Source organism: Tamandua tetradactyla, chromosome 9 (assembly GCF_023851605.1).
Source record: "Tamandua tetradactyla isolate mTamTet1 chromosome 9, mTamTet1.pri, whole genome shotgun sequence".
Lineage (NCBI taxonomy): Eukaryota > Metazoa > Chordata > Mammalia > Pilosa > Myrmecophagidae > Tamandua > Tamandua tetradactyla.
The window spans coordinates 117106523-117121707 of record NC_135335.1 but is presented as its reverse complement, the minus strand read 5'-3'; the positions used below and the strand labels follow the sequence as shown (position 1 = coordinate 117121707).

General features: G+C 36.9%; 1 long non-coding RNA gene across 3 annotated transcripts in view; it reads left to right on the top strand.

Moving 5' to 3' along the window:
- The window catches only part of LOC143647399 (uncharacterized), a 240981-nt gene that overhangs the window by 17948 nt on the left and 207848 nt on the right, over positions 1–15185 (top strand). For all 3 annotated transcript variants that reach the window (XR_013158034.1, XR_013158037.1, XR_013158036.1), the window contains 2 exons: positions 6781–6875; positions 7467–7589. This is a non-coding gene — a long non-coding RNA (uncharacterized LOC143647399). The remainder of the gene's footprint in view (positions 1–6780; positions 6876–7466; positions 7590–15185) is intronic.

The following is a 15185-nucleotide window of genomic DNA, read 5'->3' as shown; positions in this document are numbered from 1 at the left end:
GATCCTCCTCAAATCCTTAATACTGCTATGTAGATTTCCTATGAATAAAGATACTCACTTAAAGATACTCCTCCTTAAATGTTACCAAGTTCAAGAAGTTTATAGTCTTTATTCCCTTTTTTTCATATGTCCCAGTAAGGTCCTTTTGAGCTTTCTCTCCTCCCTTGTTAGATCTTATCCAGGGTCCTGTATTGCTTTTATTTGTCATTGTCTCTCTAGTTGTTCTTTCTTCTTTCTTTTTCTTTTAAATTGTGGTAACATGTATGCATCATAAACTTTCTCAGGTCAGCGACTCCCAGGTATACTATTCAGTGGGATTAAGCACATTCATTATGTTCGGGTACCTTCACCATCTTCCATTTCTAAACTTTCTTAATTTCCCAAACAGAAACCCTGTACCTACCTCACATTAGCTCCCTGTCCCCCCTACTCTTCACCCCTGTAACCTGTACTCTAATTTCTATCTCTATGAATTTGCATATTCTCTGATATTTTCTTCGTGGTTACCATACTCTGAAGATTTGGACTTGAGTAATTAGATTTATGAAATGAGGAAGTCTTTGGAAATTCTGTTTCCTATACCCAGGGAAAATTCTGTGTGGACAGTTGGATATTTGAGTCTGGAATTCAGGAAAGAGAACAGGACTGGAGATACCCTTTTTTTTTTAATTTAATTTTTTTTATTAATTAAAAAAATTACAAGAAACAAACATTCCCAACACATACACTCAGCAATTCACAATATCATCACATAGTTGCATATTCATCATCATGATCATTTCCCAGAACATTAGCATCAATTCAGAAAAAGAAATAAAAAGACAACAGAAAAATATAACAACAGAAAAAAAAAATTTACAGGCCATACCCCTTACTGATCCCTTTCATTGATCACTAGCATTTCAAACTAAATCTATTTTAACATTTGTTCCCTATGTTCCTCTCATCTGTTACAAGGTAGATAAAAGGAGCGTCAGACACAAGGTATTCACAATCACACAGTCACATTGTGAAAGCTATATCATTATACAATCATCATCAAGAAACATGGCTACTGGAACACAGCTCCACATTTTCAGGCAGTTCCCTCCAGCCTCTCCACTACATCTTGGATAACAAGGTGATATCTACTTAATGCATAAGAATAACCTCCAGGATAACCTCTCGACTCTGTTTGGAATCTCTCAGCCATTGACACTTTGTCTCATTTCACTCTTTCCCCTTTTGGTCGAGAAGGTTTTCTCAATCCCTTGATGCTGGGTCTCAGCTCATTCTAGGATTTTTCTCAATCCCTTGATGCTGAATCTCAGCTCATTCTGGGATTTCTGTCCCATGCTGCCAGGAAGATCCACACCCCTGGTAGTCATGTCCTACGTGGACAGGGGGAGGGTGGTGAGTTTGCTTGCTGTGTTGGCTGGAGAGAGAGGCCATATCTGAGCAACAAAAGAGGTTCTCTTGGGGGTGACTCTTAGGCTTAATTTTAAGTAGGCTTGACCTATCACCTGTGGGGTTAAGTTTCATATGAACAAACCCCAAGACTGGGGGCTCAGCCTATAGCTTTGGTTGTCCACACTGCTTGTGAGAGTATCAAGAATTCAACTTGGGGAAGTTGAGTTTTTCCCTGTTCTCACCATTCCCAGGGGGGGAGTTTGCAAATACTTTTCCACTCACTGATCAAATCGCTCTGGGATTCATCAGGGCATCACCTGGACAAACCATCAAAATCTCATGTCCTATACAAAGTTCCATGTACTTAAGGTGTTCAATCAACTATCCACATAAGTTATATTAGGAGATGCACTAGTCAAAGTATAGATTTGTACCAAATAAACATTTTTTGCTTTAGTCTCATACATTAGTAGAAATTTTAAAATATTAAGTACCAGCTATTTTCAGCACACTGCAGTAATGACATTCTTTTGTTCTTCCTCATGCAAAAACATTTTTAAAATTTGTACATTTAGTCACTATCATTATACACTCTAGGCATTCCTTGATTACACCATCTCAGTCTTTATCATCTATCTTTCTTTGTGATTTCATTTATGCCCCAGTCCTCCTCCCTCTATCATTCTCATATGCAGCTTCATTCAGTGTTTTAACATAATTGTATTACAGTTAGGTAATATTGTGCTGTCCATTTCTGAGTTTTTATATTCAGTCCTGTTGCACAATCTGTATCCCTTCAGCTCCAATTACCCAATATCTCACCCTATTTCTTACTCCTGATGGTCTCTGTTACCAAGGAAATATTCCAAGTTTATTCACTAATGTCAGTTCATATCAGTGAGACCATACAGTATTTGTCCTTTTGTTTCTGGCTAATCACACTCAGCATAATGTCCTTAAGGTCCGTTCATGTTGTTACATACTTCATAACTTTATTCTGTCTTACAGCTGCATAATATTCCATCTTATGTAAATGTCACAGTTTGTTTAGCCAACTGTCTGTTGATGGACATTTTGGCTGTTTCCATCTCTTGGCAATTGTTAATAATGCTGCTATAAACATTGGTGTGTAAATGTCCATTTGTGTCCTTGGCCTCGTGGCTTTTGAGTAGAGACAGCATATAGATGAGTCCTGTTTTTTAATCCATTCTGCCAGACTATGTGTTTTGATTGGAGAGTTTAATCCATTAACATTCAGTGTTATTACTTCATGGGTAGTACTTTCTTCTACTATTTTGCCTTCTGTATTTTATATGTCATATCTAATTTTCCTTCTTTTTACCTTTACTCACAGTCTTCCTTTCTACACTCTTCTCCACACCTCTCTCTTCTGTCTTCTTATCTGTCTCTAGTGTTCCCTTTAGTATTTCTTGCAGAGCTGGTCTCTTGGTCACAAATTCTCTCAGTGATTTTTTGTCTGAAAATGTTTTAATTTCTCCCTCATTTTTGAAGGACAATTTTGCTGGATATAGAATTCTTGGTTGGCAGTTTTTCTCTTTTAATAATTTAAATATATTATCCCACTGTCTTCTTGCCTCCATGGTTTCTGCTGAGAGATCTGCGCATAGTCTTATTGGGCTTCCCTTGTATGTGATGAATTGCTTTTCTCTTGCTGCTTTCAAGATCCTCTCTTTCTCTTTGACCTCTGACATTCTGATTATTAAATGTCTTGGAGTATGTCTATTTGGATCTATTCTCTTTGGGGTATGCTGCACTGTAATTTTAAGTCTTTCATAAGAGTTTCATTTCATAAGGAAATTTTCAGTAATAATTTCCTCCATTAGTTTTTCTCCTCCTTTTCCCTTCTCTTCTCCTTCTGGGACACCCACAACACATACATTCGTGCGCCTCATATTGTCTTTCAATTCCCTGAGTCCCTGCTTATATTTTTCCATTTTTTCCCCTATAGTTTCTGTTTCTTGTTGGATTTCAGATGTTCCATCCTCCAGTTCAGAAATCCTATGTTCTGTCTCTCGAAATCTACCATTGTAGGTTTCCATTGTTTTTTTCATCTCTTCTACTGTGTCTTTCATTCCCATAAGTTCTGTGATTTGTTTTTTCCGACTCAGTTTCTTCTTTTTGTTCTTTCCTGCCTTCTTTATATCCTCCCTCAATTCATTGATTTGGTTTTTGATGAGGTTTTCCATGTCTGTTCGTACATTCTGAATTAATTGTTTCAGCTCCTGTATGTCATTTGAATTGTTGGTTTGTTCCTTTGACTGGGCCATATCTTCAATTTTCCTAGTGTGATTTGTTATTTTTTGCTGGCATCTAGGCATTTAACTACCTTAATTAGTTTATTCTGGAGTTTGCTTTCACTTCTTTTATCTAGGGTTTTCTTGCTGGATGAATTTGTTGTCTATCTGTTCTTTGACATTCTGTTCAGCTTTATCTGGACCTTTAGCTTAAGTTTTGTTTAACAGAGGAGAATTTTTCAGTTCTTGTTTTCTTGTTTCTTGCCCTGCTTGTGTGGTGCCTTTCCCCCACACACACTTAGGAGGGTTGTTTAGATATTATATACCCCAGCCAGATTTTCCCAGACCAAACTGGCCTTCTATCAGGAGGAAAGAGTCACCTGTGTTGGTTTTCCCTGAGGGTGAGACCCAGCAGGTTGAAAGACTTTCCTGTGAAGTCTCTGGACTCTGTTTTTCTTATCCTGCCCAGTATGAGGTGCTTGTCTGACTGCAGGTCCCACCAGCATAAGATGGTGCGGTACCTTTAACTTTGGCAGGCTCTCCCTGCTGGGGGCGGGTTGGAGACAGAGGAGAGGCTATAGGCTGGTTTTAATGGCTTCAAATTACCAAGCCCTGGTGTCTGAATTTCTTGATGGAGGGATTCCACCTGAATTGGGCTTCACCCCTCCCCTGGGGAAGGCACAAGCTCCAGATAAGCCCCAAAAGAGCTCACTTCTGTCTATGCCTGGGGCAGTTGCAGCCTGAAAAGTTCTGCCGCTATATCCAGAGGCAGTCAAGCCTTTGTAGATACACAGCCACAAAAACCTCTGTTTCCTTCTTTTTCTTTTCCCCCCTTTATCTGTCAGTCCTGCCCCCTTGGCGCTGGGACAAAAATGAGCAACCTCCACTTTGATCAGGTTCACCTAAGCTGGGGGCCTATTTTTAGTAGTCAGAATTTGTTAATTAGTTCCACAATTGGCGTTTGATTGTGCTCAGTCCCTGCTGCTGGTAAAGTCCTTTCCTTTCCCCTCTTGGAAGCGTCTTGTGGGGGAGGGGCGCTGGCTGCCGCAGCTTTGGGAACTCACGGTTCTGGGGGGTGCTCCCAGCCGGTCCAGCTGATCCAGACTGGGGTATGCTGTGTGTCTGGTCACTGATGTGGCCCCAGGAGCTGTTCTGTACTGTTTCTGGTTATTTAGTAGTTGTTCTGGAGGACAAACTAAAATGCGCATGTTGTTAAGCTGCCATCTTGACCTAGATTGCTATTTTAATCCTTTTTTTTTTTTTAAGATAGACTTTTTGTGAGTTGTCAGCACATAGGTATGGATGGGACCAGATGAGCTCATTAGGGACAGTGAAAATAGAAGTACCCTACCCTGAGCCCAGAGATCCAGCAGAGGAGACCAAAGATTACTAGTGGGAGAAATGCTGAAGATATGGGTTCTTTGGGTTTAGCAAGTAATTTAGCAGAACCATTTACAATGGAAGAATAGAATATGGAAGAAAGTGGGAGAGTTTAGGAAGGTTAGGATATGTGTACCCAGGTAGCATCCAATAATGGACTAGTGGGTATTTGAAGAGGTCTGTAGGAGGGAACCTCAGAGCTTGATCCTGCCCTGCAAGCCTGGTTAGAAGCCTTTTGAGTAGAAGGAATTTGGGTCAGATTTGCAGTGATACAAAAGTGGGCCACAGTTAGTGCATTAGCTCAATTAGGAGGCTTCAAAAGCTGTGGCCAGCCTCAGTAGAGATTCTTAGTAAAAGTTTCTTATGCTAACCCAGGGATGGGGTGATAAAGGCCTGATCTAGAGGGTGGTCGTGGGAGTGGGAAATTGAGTTCTGGAGATCTTTGAAAGGTAAAGCTGGCAGAACTTTGAGACTGACTCGATAGAGGTGATGAAGGAGAGGAAAGAGGCCCAAATGAGTCACGGGCTCTATAAATAGCTCATGTGTTTAGTGGAAGAAGGGAGAATAATTGCAAAAAACAACACGAGTTAGTAACTCACTTTTTTTACCAGAAGGATGAAAGTCAACCATTAGTAACTCTGATAATCTGAACTGTTAGTAACTCTGATAGTTTGAACTACTAGTAACTCTAATAGTTTGAAAATACTTTTTTCTGTATATTGAATGATAAAAATTTAATAAAAATAATTATAGTAAATTGACTCTTCTAACTTTCAAAAATTGCTAAATAACTAATTAATGTGTTTGCAAAAAAGCTGATATCTGAAGCTATATAGTATAATGAGTTCAGACTTTGCTTTTTGATGGTTTGTCTGTTGAATATTGATATGAGTTCATGTATTTATGAGGGTGCTGATAATTTGAATTGCCCAGTGAGGACTTGAATTATTTTAGAGAACCTTCTTCTCCTACTTAGCTAATGACATTAATCTTACCCTGCAGAACTTAGTGATTTTTGACCCAGTAAAGATTTCTATTCTGAATTTAAAGATGCTATTAGTGATTGGAATGTGTGATAAGAGTGTCATCTCAGAAGGCCTGTAGCCTTTCCCACACCTCAAGAAATTTTGCTAAGCTCCTAAATGGTGTTCACAGGCATGTTTGACTTTTGTAAGGAAAAAACATTTCAAGCACTTATTTATATTAGTGCTCATTTACATATAATCATTTTCCTCGTCTAGTTTGAGCCCAGGTATGCCCTTGAAAGGAATGATTATTGTTTCTTTAAAAACCCTCAGTTTTTGATTTTCTAATATTCCCTGTGAAATTAGTTCAAGTTAGTAGGCTATACCATATATGTCATTTTGTGCACTTGACACCTGATTTTCTTATATAAGAACATCAGCCACTTAAACCGAGAGAAGAGCCTCTACGCTTTTTCACCAAGTTCTGAACACCATGACGTGTATTTAGATTATTTCAGTAAGTATGAGAATAGTAGAAATCTAGAGCTGGAGGGGAAATTAGATATTATCTAGTTTAGAAAACAGAGGCCTAAAGAGGGGAGTGATTTAGCCAAGTTCATATATCTAACTAAGGACAACGATGGGGAGAACCCCGGTATCAGATTCCCAGCTCTTTGTTTCTTATCTGATAAAATATGTAGAAGTGTGCTTGGTTTCTTTTTTACTAATATAGACTCTCCAACATGAACAGGAGGGAGAGGGATTTACCTTCATTCTTTTGCATTCTTTAGGTCAGTGCTTCTCAAATCACCTGGGGATCTTATTAAAATGCAGATTCTAATTTAGAAGATCTGGAGAGAGTGCTGCGTTTCTGTGGCGATCCTAGGTGATGCCCCTGGTCCTAGAGGTGGTGGTGGTGGGGACGTTTGAGCAGCAAGAGTCTAGGGATGGTGTTGTAAACTATGGCTGGTGGCCACATCCAGCCTGCTGCCTGTTTTTTAAATAAAGTTTTATTGGAACACAGCCATATCTGTTGGTTTACATATTGTCTATGATTATTCTCATGCTACAACGGCAGAGTTGAGTGGTTGTAACAGAGACCATCTGGTCCTCAAAGCCAAAACATTTGCTCTCCGACCCTTTACAGAAAGCATTTGCTGTCTGCTGAGCTAGAGAACTGATTCCAAACCTTTTTTCTACTGAGCCACATTTTGCATTCATTCATTTATTCATTTGTTTAACAAATAGCATGTCCAAGATACTGGCATGAGTACCAGATATATGGCGAATGAAACAGTGAAAATCCTTGCCTTTAATAGTTCTAGTTGGGGGAGGAAGCCAATAACAAAATAAGAGAGTAAATTACATGTGTTTTTTAAGAAGGTGATAAAAACTGTGGATGAAAAATAGATGGGCATAGAGAGTGTGTGTGTAGAAGCAATTTAAATGGAGTTATCAAGGAATTATTCATTGGCAGGATATAAGAAAGGCATGAAAGAGAAGAAGGAGAAAGTCATGCAGATGTCCAGTATGCGTTTCAAACAGGAAGTATGCCTGCTGTGTTTGAATACAAGGAGGCCAGCACAGCTAGAGCCAAGTGGTGAGTGGGATAATAATGGGAGATGAGGATAGAGAGGTAATAGTGGGGGTGGGGAGCTTTTATGGTAGAGTTATTACAGAAATAGCTCCAACGTATCCCTGTATCCATGTCTTCTGTAATGTGTCGTATCTCCTCCCATGAAATGGTGGAACCTGGGCAGGTATTTGTGATTTGTTTTACTAATAGAATCAGCAGAAGGAACATTGTGCCTGTTTCAAGTCTTGACCTCAAGAGGCCTTTCATGCTTCTGTTCTCGCTCTTGGAACTCGACAGCTGCCATGTGTGAAACCCAGGGCTGGCCTGCTAGGAAGATGAGAGCCCACATGGGTGACACATGGGAGAGAACCCAGTTGTCTTAGCTGAGGCTGTCCCAAGACCGGTCTGCATTCAACCAACTCCTAAACATGTGAGAGAACCTAGCCAAGACCACCAGGGCTGCCCACCTGACCCACAGCTGATTGCAGACACACGAGTGAACCCAGTGGGGACAGGGAAGACGCTGACTTGTGAGCAATATAAATGCATGTTGTTGAACCACTGAGTTTTGAGGTGGTTATATAGCAGTTGCTAACTATTGTAAGGACTTTGTTTTTTATTGAGTGATATGGGGAGGTATTTGAAGGTTTTGAGTAGAGCAGTGACATAATCTGATTTGTGTTTTAAGAGGATCACTCAGTTGCTGTGTGTTAAGAATAGATTGTGGTAGGTTAAGAACAGAAGAAGGGATATCACCTAAAAGGGAGTTTGCAATAATCAAGGTGAGAGATGTTGGTGGCTTGGGTCAGAGTGGTGGCAAAGGAGGGGAGGAGAACGGGTTTGATTCTGGAAATAGTTTGAAGGTAGAGTTTACAGGATTTGCTGGTATATTGGATAAGGATTGTGAGAGAAAAAGCAGAGTTAGGATTAGCTCCAAGGCTTCTCAGTTAAACAGGACCAATTTATTCATTAGGTCTAAGAACGCAGTGCTCAGGTTCCACAGTACTTGCCAGGGCTCGTGAAAATGTCTTTCTTTAAAAATGAGGAGAAAACAAATAGACTTTTAGACCAAAGAAAATGTTTTAATACATAATACTTGTTTTTATACCAATGCAGTTGTAAAATATATTTTTTAATATTTTTTTTAGGGAGGGAAATGCCCATGAAGTCAAAAGTGCCGAGGACCCATGAAAATCATAATATGCATCATTTCTGTGATATTCCTACTAAAAAGGCATTACCTGAATCTAATCATGAGGAAACATTTCACACACACACAAATGTTTCACGTGAAAAAAATCTACAGTGGCTCAATATATTTTTCCTCCTGATTATGAGGATTTTAGCTCTACCTACCCATAAATACCACCATCCTAACCCCACCAAGACCAACCTGTTACCACCATTTAAAAATTTAAATCTTACCCTGTTTTTTTATAAATTATAGGAAAGTTGCAAGAATAATATAAGAATAGTACAAACTAAATTTTTCTTGAACAATTTGAGAGTAAGTTGCCAACACGATGCCCTGTAGCTCCTGAATACTTTGGTGTATGATTCCTGTATCACCACAATACAATAATAGAAGTTCATAATTAAGAGATATATTACTACCATCTAATCTCTGCACCTGATTCTAGTTTTTGCTATTGTCATTCTAAAAAAGAACTTTATGATTGCAGAAAGATTCAGCTTTGAATCATGTATTGAATTTCATTGCCATGTCTCTCTCCTCTGCTCAATCTGAAATAGTTCCTCATACTTCCTTTGATTTTCATTATCTGGACACCTTTGATGAATGTAGGCCAATTATTTTTCCTCAATTTGAGTTTGTCTGATGTTTACTCATGATTAGATTCAGGTAATGTCTTTTTAGCAGGAATATCACAGAAATGATGCAATGTTCTCACTGCATCCTATCACATGGTACATGACTTCAGTTTGCCCCATTACTGGTGATATTAACTTTGATTACTTGATAAAGTAGTATCTGTAAGTTTTTCTACTAGAAAGCTATTCTTTTTCCTTTTGAAATTGAGTGTTTTATGAGGAGGTATTTTGAGATTATGTATTTTTTCTTTCTTCATCAAATTTTACTATTACCCATTAATGTTTTTTGGCTGAATTAATTATTTCTATGATGGTTGCCAAATGATGATTTTCTAATTCCATCGTTTCTTCTATATTTGTTAGTTGACATTCTACTGTAAGTAAAAGTTTTCTTTCTCCCCATTTATTTATTTATGTATTTATTTCTATTGGTTTGGACTCATGGATCTTTATTTTACTTAAGGCATTATAATTTATTTCTATTATTTATTTCGATGCTTAAATTATCCCAGATTGACCAGTGAGAGACTCTTCAAGTTGGTTCTTGGGTCCTTTTGACATGACCCATAATTTTTTGAGTATTTCTTACTTTCTAGACTTTCGTTTACTAGTAATTTTGGTTTTTTTTTTAAAATTTGTTTCTTTCTCTTCTATTTCTTTCCATCTGCCTCTTCGGTGCTTACTTCTCCCTGTGTAGCATTTTTGAAGTTTCCCACAAACAATGAAGGAGTGTTCCTGTTTCTCCACATCCTTTCCAACATGTGTAGTTTTATAATAGTATCCAATCTAGTGGGTGTGAAAGGATCTTATTTTAATTTGCCTTTCCCTAGTGGCTAATAATGTTAAGTATCTTTTCATATGCTTTTGGCCATTTATTTTCTTTGGAGAAATATCTATTCAAGTCTTTTGCCCACTTTAAAATTGAGCTGTTTGTCTCCTTGTTGTTGAGTTGTAGAATTTCTTTGTAAGTTGTGGATATTAAATCCTGATCAGATATATGATTTTCAAATATTTTCCCCACATTTTGTAGTTTTTTTTTTCACTTTCATGATGAAATTCTTTGATGCATGTAAGTTTTAAATTTTGATGACGTCTCATTTATCTAGTTTCTTTCATTGCTTGTGCTTTAAGTATATAGCTTAAGGAACCATTGCCTACTACAAGGCCTTGAAAATGCTTCTTTCAGGAGTTGATAGACCTGGTCCTTATATTTAGTCTTTGATTCATTTTGAATTAATTTTTGCATACGCTGTGAGATGGGGGTCATCTTTCATTCTTTTGTATGTGCATATGCTTTAAATTCAGGAAATGAGAGGAGTCCAACTTCATTTTTCTTTGGCAAGATGTTTTTGGCTGTTTGGGGACTCTTACCCCTCCAGATAAATCTGATAATTGACTTTTCCAATTCTACAAATGGGCTGTTGGAATTTTGACTGGAATTGCATTAACTCTGTAATTCAACTTGGATATAATTGACATCTTAACGATATTTAGTTTTCCAATCCATGAGCATGGAATGCCCTTGAGTTTATTTAGGTCTTTTTTGATGTCTTTTAAGAATGTTTTATAGTTTTTCTGTGTAAAGTCCTTTACAGCCTTGGTTAAATTTATTCCTAGACATGTGATTCTTTTAGTTGTTATTGTAAATGGAATTGTTTTTTAAATTTCCTCTTCATATTACTCATTATGAGTCTTTGGAAACACTATTGATATTTTTGTGTTAATCTCGTACCCAGCCACATTGCTGAGTTAGGTTATTAGTTCTAGTAGCTTTGTAGTAGATTTTGGGACTTTTTATAAATAAGATCATGTCATCTGCAAATAGTTTTACTCCTTCCTTTCCAATTTGATGCCTTTTATTTCTTTTTCTTGCCTAGATGCTCTGGCCAGAACTTCTAGCATGATGTTGAATAGCAGTGTCAATGCTGGGCATCCTTCTCTTGTTCCCAATCTTAGGGAGAAAGCTTTCAGTATTTCACTATTGATGTTAGCTGCGGGTTTTTCATATATGCCCTTTATCATATTGAGGAAGTTTACTTCTATTTTTATATTTTGAATTGTTTTTGTCAAGATAGGATGCTGGAGTTTTTCAATGCCTTTTCTGTGTTAATTGAGATGAATGTGTGTTTTTCTTCCCCTTTGATTCACTAATGTGGTATATTACATTAATTGCTTTTCTTGTGTTGAACCATTTTAGATACCTGGGATAAAACCAACTTGATTCAACTTGCTAGTATTTTGTTGAGGATTTTGCACCTATATCATTAGAGAAATGGGTCTGTAATTTTCTTTACTGGTAGTATCTTTATCTGGCTTTGATATAAAAGTGATGTTGGCCTCATAGAAAGAGCTAGGTAGTGTTCCCTCCTTTTCAGTATTTTGAAGAATTTGAGCAGGATTGTTATTAATTTTTCTTGGAATGATTGGTAGAATTCACCATGAAGCCATTTGGTCCTGGACTTTTCTTCATTGGGAGGGTTTTGATGACTGGTTAGATCTCTTCATCTGTGATTGGTCTATTGAAGTCTTCTATTTCTTCTAGAATCAGTGTAGGCTGCTCATGTGTTTCTAAGAATTTGTCTATTTCATCTAAATGGGCCAGTTTGTTAGCATACAGCTGTTCATAGAGTCTTCTTATGATCCTTTTTATTTCTGTGGAGTTGGTAGTCATGTCCTCCTCTCATTTCTGATTTAATTTATAACTTCTCTCTTTTTTTTTGTCAGTCTAGCTAAAGGTTTGTTGATTTTATTGATATTTTCAAAGAACCAACTTTTGCTTTTGTTAGTTTTCTCTATTGCTTTTTATTCTCAATTTCTGCTCTAATCTTTGTTATTTCTTTCATTCTGCTTGTTTTGGATTAGTGTGCTGTTTTTTTTCTAGCCCCTTCAGGTGTGCAGTTAAATCTTTGATTTTAGCTCTTATTTTTTTTTAATGTAGGCATTTAGGGCTACAAACTTATCTGTCAGCACTGCCTTCACTTCATCTCATAAGTTTTGATGTTGTGTTCTCATTTCCATTCATCTCATGATATTTACTAATCTCTCTTGTAATTTCTTCTTTGATAACAATGATTGTTAAAGAGTATGTTGTTTAACTTTCACACATTTGTGAATTTTCCAGTTCTCAGCCTGTATTGACTTCCAGAGTCGTTCCATTATGATCAGAGAGGGTGCTTGTTAAAATTTCAGTCTTTAAAATCTATTGAGACCTGATTTGTGACCCAACATGTGGTCTGTCCTGGAAGATGATCCATGCAGACTTGAGAAGAATGTGCTACCTGCTGTCCTGGCGTGAATGTTCTGTATATGTCTGTTAGGTGTGGTATTTATCACAGTATTCAAGCTATCTGTTTCCTTATTGTTCCTCTGTCTAGATGTTCTTTCTGTTAATGAGAGTGATGTACTGAATTCTCTAACTATTATTCTAGACACATCTATTTCTCCCTTCAGTTTTGTCAGTGTTTGCCTCAGGTATCTTCGGGCATTTTGGTTAATTGGATAAATATTTATGATTTTTATTTCTTCTTTGTGGCTTGCCCATTATATTAATATACAGTTTCCTTCTTTGTATCTTTTAACAGTTTTACACTTAAAGTCTATTTTGTGTGATATTAGTATAGCTACCCCAGCTCTTTTTTAGTTATCATTTGTATGGAATATCTCTTTCCAACTTTTCACTTTCAACCTATTTGTGTCTTTGGTCTAAGGTGAGTCTGCATAAAGAACATATCATTGGGTCATACTTTTTTTTCCATTCTGCCAATATGTGTCTTTTGACTGTGGCGTTTCATCCATTAACAGTCAATGTTACTACTGTAAAGGCAGTACTTACTTTAGCCATTTTTCCTTTCTTTTTTATGTCATACCCTTTATTTTATTATTATTTTGACTCTCTCTTTTATCCTTTTTGTTACATTTACTAATAATTTTCATCTCTACACATTCCTGCATGTCTCTCTCATCTGACTTTTTCTTTCAGTCTGCAATACTTCCTTTCTGTTTCTTGTAGGACAGGTTTCTTGTTGAAAACGCTCATAGTTCCTGTTTATCTATGAGTATTTTAATCTCTCTCCCTCATATTTGAAGGAAACTTTGCAGGATAAAGAATTCTTGACTGGCAGTTTTTCTCTTTCGGTACCTGAAGTACATCAGACCACTACCTTCTCCCCTCTGTGGTTTCTTTATGAGAAATTGATACTGAAGTCTTATTGCAGTTCCCTTTTATGGGACAAATTGCTTTTCTCTTACTGCTTTCAAGATTCCCTCCTTATCTTTGGTATTTAACATTCTGATTAGTATGTGTCTCAGAGTAGTTCTATTAGGATTTATTGTTTGGAGTACATTGAGCTTCTTGAATATGTATATTTATGCCTTTCACAAGAATTGGGAAATTTTTGGCTGTTATTTCCTGACAAATTTTTTTCTGCTCCTTTTGCCTTCTCCTCTTCTCCTGTATACTCATGTGCGTATATTTGTGTGCTTTATGCTGTCATTGAAATCCCTGAGACCCTGCTCACATTTCTCCTTTCTTTATCCATTCTTTCTGTAAGATTTCAATTGTCTTTTTTCTAGTTTGCTGATATTTTCTTGCCTCTTCTAATTTGCTCTTGTATACCTCTAGTGTATTTTTAACCTCTTCTACCATGTCTTTCATTTCCATCATTTCTGTTTTCTTTCTTTCTCTCTCTCTCTCCTTTCTTTCTCTCTCTCCTTTTTTACTAGCAGAATATCACATAAGTTTATTTCAGATGAAACAGCAGTGTTAAAATTGACAAATTTTAATCCTTATCTGCACCAAGTAAACTTAGCCATTTAAGCATTTTTAAAGTTATTCTCTCAAAAAAACTGAGGGAGGATTTCTTTTCCACCATCGCACACAACAATTTCCCAATAGTTCTATTTTTGGAGGACTTTCAGTTGGTAAATAAACTGCTTTGGGGGATATTTCAGAATTTCCTTACCCAAATGAAAACAAACCTGGGCAAATTATATATTGCATAGATTTATCGGCATATTCTGTTCTTTAGAACCTAAATCAACTACCACACAATATAATTTCTACTTATTCACCCCACAGTAAAAACTGTACTGCAATATGGTCACATTCTGTAATCTTCCAGTTAATAGAATCATTTATTGTATTACCTGCAAGAAGATAATGTTTATTATATATCAACATTTCCAACTCAACATGGGGTATTCATTCAGTCCTTACTGATTCACAGGCATATGAATTAATGTCCAGCTTCTAAGTTCTCCTTAAGTGGATGGAATTATTTAATACAAGTTTGATGCAGGACAATTAACCCTTTACATATATTTATAATTTAGGTTAAGTTATTGACTAGTGTGGAAAAAAGAAACTATAATGACAGGGAGCCTACACACTCAATTCAAAATTTAATTTTTTCCCTCCTTAAATAACATGTATTTAATTAGTTATGAGGCAACTATTCTGTTTTCAATAACCACACTAAGGGATACATTCGTAGGACTGATTAGATAGTCCAGGCAAAATGGTTATAAAAATAGAGGCAGTGTCATCTCAGAAAACTCATCTACATATCAAAATCTATTTTGATATCTGAAGTTTACAAAAAGTGAATCCTTCAAGCTTGCCTTCTGTAACTCAAGCACTCTTCTCTTTGCAAGAGGAAGCTGAAGCTTATCAATGAAAGTTAAAGGTGCTTAATATGAAAACTTTCTTCTAAGCTGATTTGGACTGCTTAAGGAATTGATACTCAAGAAACAGCATGGATTTTGTAGATTTTTACTGTCTTAAGATTAGAA